Source organism: Galeopterus variegatus, unplaced genomic scaffold (assembly GCF_000696425.1).
Source record: "Galeopterus variegatus unplaced genomic scaffold, G_variegatus-3.0.2 Scaffold19, whole genome shotgun sequence".
Lineage (NCBI taxonomy): Eukaryota > Metazoa > Chordata > Mammalia > Dermoptera > Cynocephalidae > Galeopterus > Galeopterus variegatus.
Genome location: NW_007726130.1, coordinates 125,707 through 135,431, shown reverse-complemented (window position 1 = coordinate 135,431; position 9,725 = coordinate 125,707).

Sequence of the window (9,725 nt, the reverse complement as noted above, 5' to 3'; positions counted from 1 at the left end):
CTCTCTCACACACACAAAAAAAAACAAACAACAACAACAAAAAAAAACAAAAAAAAAACGGGGGGCGGGGGAGAGGAAGATATAACAACCACAATTTTTTTTGAAGTTCTTACAACAAGCAAATGGAGGGGACACACTTGGGCAGGAGGGGGGAGAGGGAGGAGGGAGGGAGGTTTCGGTGATGGGACATAATAATCAACTACATTGTATATTGACAAAATAAAAATAATAAAATAAATAAATAAATAAATAAAAATAAAAATAAAAATAAAACAAATTCCCAGATGCAAGAAATTCGTAGGCAAAGAAACTAACCTCTACTTAACAACTTATATAGAAATTAACTTAAAATGGATTCTAGATCTGAGTATAAAGCATAAAGCTATAAAATTTTGAGAAGACAATGTAGGAAAATATCTTTATAACCTAGGGCTAAGAGAATGGTTCTTAGATATGGCACCAGAGGCATGGCCTACCAAAGAAAAAGAAAAATCGGTTTACTGACCTTCATTAAAAGAGATTGCTCCATGAAAGACCCTGTTAAGAAGATGAAAAGACAAGCTACAGATTGGGAGGAAAAATAAACAAACTGCATATTTGATAAAGAACTTTCATCTACAATATATATTTTAAATCTTCTAAACTGAACAATAAGAAAATGAACAATTTATTTAGAAAATGGGCAAAAGACATGAAGAGACATTTTACTGAAGGAAATACATGGACGAAAAATAATTACATAAAATATATTTAACATTGTTAGCCATTAGAGAAATGCAAATTAAAATCACAATGAGGTATCACTACACAACTATTAAAAAAGCAAAAATGTTTTTTAAATGTGACAATGGAAAATGCTGGCAAGGATGCACAGAAATTGAATCTCTCATACATTGCTGGTGGGAATGTAAAATGTCACAACCATTCTGGAAAAGAAAACTGGTATTTACTTAAAAAAAAAAAGGCTAAGCTAAACTCTCAACTATAATACAATATAATATAACGTGGTAAATACCCAATAATTGCATTCTTGGGTATTTACCACAGAAAAATGAAAACTTATATCTGTACAAAATTCTGTATACAATTGCTCATGGCACCCTAATTGTTGTAACCAAAAACTGGGAACAACCCAACACTTTGGATGAATCTCAAGGGCATTATGCTGAATGAAAAAAGACAATCACAGAGGTTACAATACTACATGATCTCATTTATATAGCATTCTAAAAGTAATAAACTTAGAGAAATGGAGACAGACTAGTGGCTGTCAGGCTTTTGGGTTGAAAGAAGGGTGTAAACTTTAAGGACTAGCATGAGGAAGTGTCTTTGTGGTAATGGGACTATTCTGCTTCTTGATTTTGATGATGATTTTTCAAGTCTGTAAGAGTGATAATATTTCATAGAACTGCACACACACACGCACACACCATGCAGATAAAAACTGGTGATATACGAATAAATACATGAGCTAATTAATATTGTGCCAACATCAATTTTCTGGTTTTGATGATGTATTATGGATTATAGTTATGTAAGATTTTTTTCGGGGAAGTTGGGTATACAGGAGCTCTCTCTTTTGTAGCTTCTTGTGAGTCTTAAACTATTTTGAAATAGAAAAGTTACAATAAGTAAAACAGGAAGAAAAAAATAAAAATAAAAAACCTAGACCCACCAAAATGCAGCTATTGAATGTACCATGACATGGTTAAGGCATTTTATCAAAGCACAAATATTTTTGAGATGAATGCAGTGATCAAATCAAGCATAAACAGTGTGCACTCTGACCTTTAGGATATCTAGTACTGTTTCCAAAATTTACAAAAACATATTTGCAGTCATGCTTTGTTTGCCCTAAATTCAGGTCATTTCTCTAACTTTCTGTACTTTCACCAAGGTAAAGGTCATTGCATGTCTTTTCCCATGCATATGTTTGTGATAAAACAGCAGTCTGAAGTCAGGATCACAGTTTAGCAAGGTCTATTAAAATGTTATTGTGGATGGCAAAATTTAGGAGGAAGTTATCCAAAACTTAAGCCACAGCTGTGTATATTCTTCCCCACCCCTCAAAAAAGGGAAATATTTTTCCCTTTACTATCTAGAATATATCTGGATAGGGGACAGATGATAAATTTCTTTAAACAAGTATTAACAAAGTATTTTATACCGAACTCTTAGGTGTTTTCAATTTATATTTACATTCTGAGAGTAAGGACTACAGTGATAATAAGAGAGATGATCGTTTATTGCATGCTTATTTTGTGGCAAGCCCTGGGCTTGGTGCTGGAGATACTAAAAAGCATAAAGGGATGATCTTTACCCGAGAAGCTCCCATTGTAATGCAGAAGACAAACAAATGACTAAACAGGTAATGAAGATGAATGTGAAGTTACTGAGTTCTTTAATTCTTAGCCAAGTTAGTTCTTTCTATATCACTTTCTCCACATCTGTAAAATGGAGATACACATAATATCTATTTCACAAGCTCACTGTGAGGATTAAAAAGAAAGTATTTGTAGTTACATAGTACATAGTAATATGAAGTACACTACAAAGAAAATAGTGAGTGAGGGCCAGCCCGGTGGCGCACTGCTACAGTGCGCCGCTTGGGAGCGCGGTGGCGCTCCCGCCGAGGGTTCGGATCCCACATACAGACCGGCCGCTCACTGGCTGAGCGAGGTGCGGGCGCAACGCCGAGGGTTGCAATCCCATTGCCGGTCCCGGTCCGGTACGGGCGCGACACTGAGGGTTGCGATCCGTTGCCGGTCACGAAAAAAGACAAAAAGGAAAAAAAAAAAAAAGAAAATAGTGAGTGTTCAATTAATAGTAACTGCTGTTATTATTCTTATGTCAAGAGTGCTCAGTCTTCTCCCAAAGCCTCCTCTCTGTACCTGTGTTCAAACCATTCTTAATGGGGCCTCTAGAAGAGCATGTTTTATTATCTGGTAAATTTTTTAAAAACTTCCCAGCCTTTAGTCAGGTTAAAAGCACTTCTATGGATTCTAAGCACAACTCCTCTCGATTTTCAGAGGCAGAGTTCATTGTTTGAAAAGAAGAAGACACTAAAGGAGCCCCAAAGTAGACAGTGGAGCATAGCAGCTGAAAGCACAAGTGCTGGAATTGGCTTTATTGTTCACTAGCTGTGTGATCCTGGACAAGTCACAATCTTCCTGAGCCTAAATTTTCTCATCTGTAAAATGAAGACCATAATGATACTTATCTCATAAGGCTGTTGTGGAGCATACATAACACAGTGTTTACAAGGTGCTTGGCAGTTTCCAACACATAGTAAGTCTTAGATCCATTTCTTTCCCACCACGCCTCAAAGCAGAGGGATGTATGAATTATCTCTAATCCTGCCTCTCTCTGGCCAGAGCACTCTCCTAGATTAAAGGTAAAATATATTAATCCTACATTTTTTTTACCCTCTTTATTTACTAAAATCCCATCTGTTGGTCAGATTTATGAAATGTCATAGCACCTAATACGGTACCTGTTCCTTAGTTGGTGTTCCATAAATACCGATTGACTAACTGCTAATGGAACACCCAGGATGAGTACATTTATAACAAACTGAAGGTTAATGCACAGTTATTTCATTAATGGATGGTTAAGTTTAGTTTATTAAAACTTAGAAATTTGCAAAATAAACTTAATTATATGCTATTATGAGAAAACTAAGGCCATCTATTTACAATTTTCCCTCCACAGTTCACTGACAAGGATCAGGTTGCATGTATTGGTGATAACTAATCCCTCCAACACTACTTTTAATGTCCATTTAAACCATAGTAACCTGCACAATAATGAGTTCCCTGGTCGGGGGACAGGAAATGAGAAGTAATAATTTATCCTGGTCTAAAGAAGCTCTAGGAACTCATGAGGGAAAGATGAGATCCATAGATATGGAGGAAGAGAAAGTGGGCTGCAAAGATCATTCTACTCAGCAGACAGATTTGTCATAGTGCTAGCACACAGTTGCCTTTATGCAGATTCAGGAATTAAATACAATGGGATTGTGCCTTCAGGGATCAATATATACATAGCTATGTGCAATGGACTTGGAGTCAGACACAGAAAGGTTTGAGCTCTAGAACTGTCATGTCATTTCTTCTCTCTAAAACTTGATTGTATTATTTTGGATTTTCTTAAATAAAGTTTCTGAAGAATAACTTTGGAGAATGTGGTTCAGACATTAAAACAATTTGAACAAATAATTTGTACATGTTGTCTCTTATTAACATAGCTTACTAAGCTTTGTGTAAAGGGTAGGGGTATTTTCACCTGAAAGTTGAAGCTGAGGTGTTGGTATGTACAAACACCATCTATAACTAGCTTCCTGGACACTCCCTCCACTCATGACAATTACGGGTCTGCTCACTGCAGTGTTTTTCTGCTAAGAAGAGAATCTATCTATACAAACCATACAAGTGTTGCAGAGACAAGCAACAGTGCAGATCTCTGACCCCCACTCTCAATTGGTTTATGAAGAACTCATTAATTTTCTGAAGAGAATCTTGTGGAGTTTGATGTGCCAATTCAATGAGTCTGGCCCAATTTAATTATCTCCTTTGTTTTGCCTTTGGTATACTATGCACAGCTGAACACACAGAGGATGGTGAAAAAACAGACAGACAAACTAGAGACCTTTTAAACTCTCGTTCATTAAGGTAAAATCTAAGAAATAACTTGGCTTTCAGACCTGAAGGGATAAAACCACAGTGCTGTTTAAATCATACTGCCATCCTGAACTTCCCAGGCAATGCCTGCTCCAAAATGCATTTTTCCTAAGACAGTGTTGCATCGAGGCATTCTAGAACTTGACAAATTCAAGGGAGTTAGATTCACATTGATAACTTTCTCTGAGTGTTGAAAATAAAAGCAAGGAAACCAGGAATGTCCTTTCTGTGTGCATTTGTATGATTAGGTACTTTAGAAAAGTCTTCAGGCTGTGTTTGTGCTGGAGGGAGAGTAGAATGTGGAGGTGTCCGGGACAACCCATTATTTTTTGTGATTACTGTAGTAGCCACTAGAAACATGTAGTTATTTAAATTTAAATTAAATTAAATTTTAAAAAGTGCTTCCTCAGTCTTTCTAGCCCAATTTTAAGTTTTCAATAGCCACCACCATACTGGACAGCACAAATATAGAACTTTTCTATCATCACAAAGTTATATTGGACAGATTCAAACCACTATGCAAGCCTACACTAAATCTCACAGTATCCATTTTAGAGTGTCCTAATTTGGATTTGCATTCAAGTATTATTTGACTGTTAAACTTGTAACCAGCATACAAGATTCAGCCCCAATACCACTTCCTCTTCGGATCATCCTGACCCTCCTGGTGAAAATTGAGAATATGTATACAAAGCCATTTTAGAATTTATTCAATTCTGCTCTCAATTATAATTAGTTATACAGATAGTGAGCTTCCTGAACAGAAACCTCATTCTTTTAGAGCAAATGGTGTATGTGAACACACACGCACACACACACACACACACACACACACACACAAAGGTATAATATTTAAATCAGTGGTTCTCTAATTTTAGCACAAATCAGAGTCAAAAGGCCTGTTAAAACACAAGTTTTGCCATCAATTCTCACCCCAAGAGTTTTTGATGTAATATGTCTAGATTAAATCCTAAGAATGTGCATTTGTAAGCAGTACCCAGGCGATGTAGATGCTGCTGATCCTGGGACCAACATTTGAGAACCATCAGCTTAGATCATCCTTCTATGCTCCTTGCATTGCAGTACAGAGGTGTTCCCTAGATATGGGCAGTCCTGAACTTCAGCTTTAGAATCTCTAGATCTTTCATTAATTCAGGAATAAGAAACAAAAGGCTTAAGGATTCTTTACGATAACTTCTGTTTCTCGTTGTTTGAATTAAGAAAGTATTGTTGAGTTTTGGGAACAAGAAAGATGGCTAGAGGTAGAAGTGACTGCTAACAAAACCAAACACAGTCTAAATTAGAGAGTCTTACCTAGATTGGACATGATTTATTTGATCCTAACACTTAACCAAAGCTATCCACTTAATGGAAACCCTAAGTTGGTCAAGCTATGACTGACTTTGGAGCAAAAATTTCTTGCAAGAAATTTCCTGCAACAATTTTCTTAAAAATTTGAGGCAATATTTTTTATAATATTATAGACATATTAAGACATATTAAGAAGTAGGGAAACCTACATGAATATTTGGAATAAAATATGAAGCTTCATTCACATTCTGTTCTTGTAGTGGGCTGCTTCAGGCAACATACCTTCAGGAGCCCTAAAGAGGGATGTGCTTTCATTCATCTCTGTTTTATGGATATTTCAGTGGGGAGAAATTCAGAGATGCAATAAAATCTCTGAAGGTTTTTCTAATTTATAAGCATTTCACAATGTTATCATTATTCATACTCAAGACAGAGGGCAATAAGTGGGAAAAGAGAATCAAATGACAAGTAGAAGACAAAGGAAAGCAGGAATATGACTGCAGACTGATCGCAGCAGAGTTTGTGGGAAATTGCACTTGGGACACTGTTAGGGGGCAGGTGTATGTATTCCTGTCATTTATTTAGTGCAGTGATTCTCAAACTGGAGTGTCCATAAGAATCACATAGAAGGCTTGTTTAAACACAGATTACATGCCCCACTCCCAGAAATTCTGATTTAGTAGGTCTGGAATAGTATTTGCATTTCTAACTAGTATCTAGGTGATGCCAAAACTGTTGGCCCAGAAAGAACCACTGTTTTTGAGCAATGTTTCCTAATTCTAGTAACCTTCTAAAATATATTGATGTTTGTGTCCAACCTCCATAGTTAATTGGTTGGGTTACAGGTATTTAAAAATATTCTCAATGTGTTTCTATGGTACAGGTGATGTTAGGGTGAACAACTATTCCACTTGCCCTGGACCAAGTAGTTTCTGGGACATGGAATTTTTGCTGCTAAAACTGGGACAGTTCCAATGAAACTGGGGCAGTTGGTCACTCTAGCTGTGGAGTCAAGGTCTGCTACATGAAAAACTTGCTTTCTCTATCTTGTGGAGGATGGTGGTAAAATTTATCTTGACGTTATCTCACCAGTGTCTAGTACTCGCACTCAAGAGCTAGTTGCTTAAATTCACTTCACATTATAAAGGGAAAAAGAATCTCCTTTTTTAACGGTATAAGAATGTGGCCTTAGAGCCAACATTGTGAAGAGTAGAAAAAAAACAAGTTTTGGAGTTAGCCAGAATTGGGCATGGCAGATGCTAGTTCCCAAATGAATTGACTGTGCAACTTTGGGCAAGACAATTTACCTATTTGAGACTCAGTTTCTTCTTATGTAAAGTAAGAAAATAATAAATCACAGGAATTTTGTGGGAATTCAAGAAATGATTTGTTATAAACTTGCTAGTATAGTCACCAGTATGTGCTAAGATCTCAGTAAATACTAATGTGTGTGTGTGTGTGTGTGTGTGTCTTTTCTTCTTTAAGAAGAGGACAACATAAATATGCAGAAGCTTTTAGAGATAAATATTCTTTTTATAGTTGGGGAAAAGTATTTCAGGATAAAGGCTCAGCATTAGCAAAGACCAGAAGCTCTAATATGGCATTGTCTTCTGGGATAAGGAGAGTAGAGTGGTGTCATGTGTATATAATTAAAGGTAATATGTACTTTAAATAGCACTTCAGGGAGATGTGTTAATCTGTTACGAATTCTTGACTTTCTCTTTCAAAGGTTACAATGCAAATCACAATAGTTGTTTTGGCAATATTGGGACAACTTTTATATGGATTTTTTAAAAATTACTTTGAATTAAAGAAGACTACTAGTAGACATAAAAATACAGAAATGCCTGACAAAAGCAAAACCATTTTTGTAAAAATATACTCAACATTTCTTTCCTATTTATATGAAAACTACAACTTGTATAATTTCTTGTGTTGCATTCTCTGATTTCTTTTATTAATAGCCTTTCTTTGTTTCTAATAGTGACAAAGAATTTCAAATGAAAAAAGTAGTATCTTTAAAGAATGATTAAGACTATCAAGTGCAGCCAGCTCTTACACATAATTTAATGGAAAGATTATGTGTCCACCATTATTATAAGAATGTCAGAATGGCCTGATTATTATGTTGTCCTATAACTGCATGTTACTGGAATGAATTCCCAATTTTCATTCAAAAATAACTTGGAACTTATTTAAAAATTAATGTGAGTATGTTCAGTTCTCTTCAGAAGAAAGCCAGCACAATTGGACTGATTAGTGTGGTGAACACAGATGATATACCTGAAGGGTGGAGGAGGTGGAGAGGGTCACGATCAGAGGTTGAGACATCTGATGTGTTCTCTGTCTTGATGTGTGGAAGAAGAGATACAAAAATAACTTAAGAACATAGGCATGCACAGAAAGGAAGCAAAACAAAAGAAATGAGGTCAAGAAAACTTTGGATTCTGGCCAAGAAAAAGAAGAAAGAGAGCAAAGTGAATAGTGAGAATCCATGTTTAAGCAATTTTTAGAAAAGGTGAATAGTGCAGTTGGAAACTATAGCCCTTAGAAATCCACGGCAGGTCTAATTAATTCCAGGAAACAAACAAATGAAAAGACACTGAGTTCCAGATGTTTTATGAAGAAGTAAACGTATTTTAAACATTTAATTTTGGTCACCATGTTGACAATATGAAATTCTAATCAATGAGATGAAAAATCTAATTAGAAGTTACAAATTAGGAAAGGTATAATGCCATCCCTGTCCCTGCTGCTGACACTAGACAATAAATGGGTAAGAAATAGCCAGTCAAGATAAAGTAATATTTCTGGCAAATAACAATGCCAGACACCCCACACACACCCCCACCCACATATTACTTTTTCACTTTCCCAATAGTGGGTGTGAAGCTTTGCCAGATTCATCATCCTACGGTCACTATCCTTGTTCCCAATGTTCAGTAAGCTTGTAAGTTTGGGGAAAGAATCGTGATATTTATTCTATTGGCAACCCTAAAAATGGTGAACCCTCAAAACACATCATCCCACAGAAGCAATCTGGTGCATGGTTGGGAGGGTGAGTTACATAATGTGACAACCAGATATATAAAGTTTAACTTCATTAAGATAATAGAGAGACTTTGCAATCTGTATTAGTTTCTTAAGGTTGCTGTAACAAAGTACCAACAACTTAGTGGCTTAAAACAATAGGAATTCATTCTATCACAGTTCTGTAGGTCAGAAGTCCAAAATCAAGGTGTTGGTATGGCCATGCTCCTTCTGAAGCATCTAGGGAAAATCCTTTCTTTATTCTTCTGGGTTCTTACAGCTCCAGGTGTTCCTTGGCTTGTGGCAACCTAACTCCAATCTCTGCCTCCATCATCATATGGTATTCTCTTCGTGTGTCTCAGTGCCTGTGTCTCTTATCCTCTTATAAGAACACTGACCGTATTGGATTAGGACCCTTCCTAATCTCATCTTAACTCGAATATCTCCACAAGGAGCCTATTTCCAATAAAGGCACACTCACAGGAAACAGAGGGTAGGACTTCAACACTTTTCTGGTGGGGAGGGAAGCCTTCATGACTATATGATTTCCAGGGGAAAATCTAGTTTGATTTCCAAACAACCCCCAAAATTATGGGGTGCTCAATCCGAGTCAGAGTGGTCTATAATGAGATTTGGAAGTAGTACTAATAGGATCACCTTCATTGGCCCTGTGCTGACATAGATCAGATTTTAGCATGGATAGGT